Consider the following 1510-nt stretch of genomic DNA (forward strand, 5'->3'; position numbering starts at 1 on the left):
GAAAAGAGATTTCACAGCCCACTGAGAGCATCTTGTGGTGAAAACTATTACTGCAACTTCATTTCCTCTTTTTTTGAGGCTGGGTGACCTTCAAATAATGATAAAAGGATTTGAAACAGCTAGGTGGTGAAGTTGCTTACTAGTAATTGTGGAGGTGGATAAGTGCTGACTGTTTGTATGTGTTGACTGTTAGTAAATACAGCCTCCTCTAAAAAAGTAAAAGACTTTCTCACCACTGAAATGGAAGAATTTCATCCACAGCTTCATTATGAACTTATAAGCAATTTTGGAAGCAACAGTATATATGAAATCCTGGTGAAACATTAAAGATGTCATCTCTGAACCACAAATTGAATCTCAAATCCTATTGGGTCAGGTCAAGGAACTAGCTCTAGAGAGGCCTGTATGCACCAATATACACAACTTAAAGAGACAGAGGAACAAGTCACTGAGCAAATGGATGTTAATCTACAATTTATGGAGAATTTTGAAGATCAAAGAACAATTCTAACTGAGACACTTGCAGTGTTAAAAGTAACAGGAACTGACTCTCAGATACGAATTACTGAGAATAGTGACATCGTGGATAATCAACTTGTGACTATAACATGGAAACAAACTGTCTACACTATACAGATGATATTGGAAGAAGGGAAAGAGAACTTGGCCCAGATTGAAGTACTGATAAGTATCCTCACTGAAATATTGAGACTTGACGATATAGAAGCTCTACTATGGAAACCGGACTGGCATAGAAAGAAAGCTAGAGTTAGATTTAAAAATGTGATTTAAAACTTTACTTGACGGGTAAATAAGGCTTTAGAGATCTTGATTGAATAAAGATTAATCAAATATGTGAACTTAGTAAGAAGATGTTTTTCTATATTAATATGCTTATTGTGGATATAACAATTATTTGGATTGGATTTAAACTTTATTGAGTGGGTTAAAAGAATTTTTCATAGATATAGATTGATTGATAGATTACAGATTTAAAATAGAGCAGAAATGTATTTTCTGGAGTAATATTCTTCTTTTTAGGAAGGATAGCTATTTTGTAATGGAAGGAGAATAAGAGGGATTTCTGATAAAAGAAGAAATGGTATTAATAAAGGAGTTACTAGATTAAAAAATAGAATATTTGTAGAAAATATAAGAATGTTATGGTTGAAATAATATGTATATTTTAGAGATGATTAGGTTAAGGAAAAAGGGAAAGGAGGGACGCCTGAAGTATTAATAATATGTTTATCTAAAAGCCAAATTGGAACATGGTAATTGTAAATTAGTAAAGCTTAATAACAGGATTTGGATTTATATAGATGAAATGTTATTGATGATTGTTCTGATTGATTGAATTTTATTGAAAAATATATTAATTTGAATATATATTATTTGAGGGAAATTGAGAGGGAGTTTCTAATATTTGGATGATTGATTACCCCATTACCATGTTGTTTCTCAAGCACCTTCTTGTAAAAATAAAAAAATCAATAAAACTTGTTTGTTT

Source organism: Protobothrops mucrosquamatus, unplaced genomic scaffold, assembly GCF_001527695.2.
Source record: "Protobothrops mucrosquamatus isolate PMUCROS unplaced genomic scaffold, P.Mucros_1.0 scaffold8365, whole genome shotgun sequence".
In the NCBI taxonomy this organism is placed as follows: domain Eukaryota; kingdom Metazoa; phylum Chordata; class Lepidosauria; order Squamata; family Viperidae; genus Protobothrops; species Protobothrops mucrosquamatus.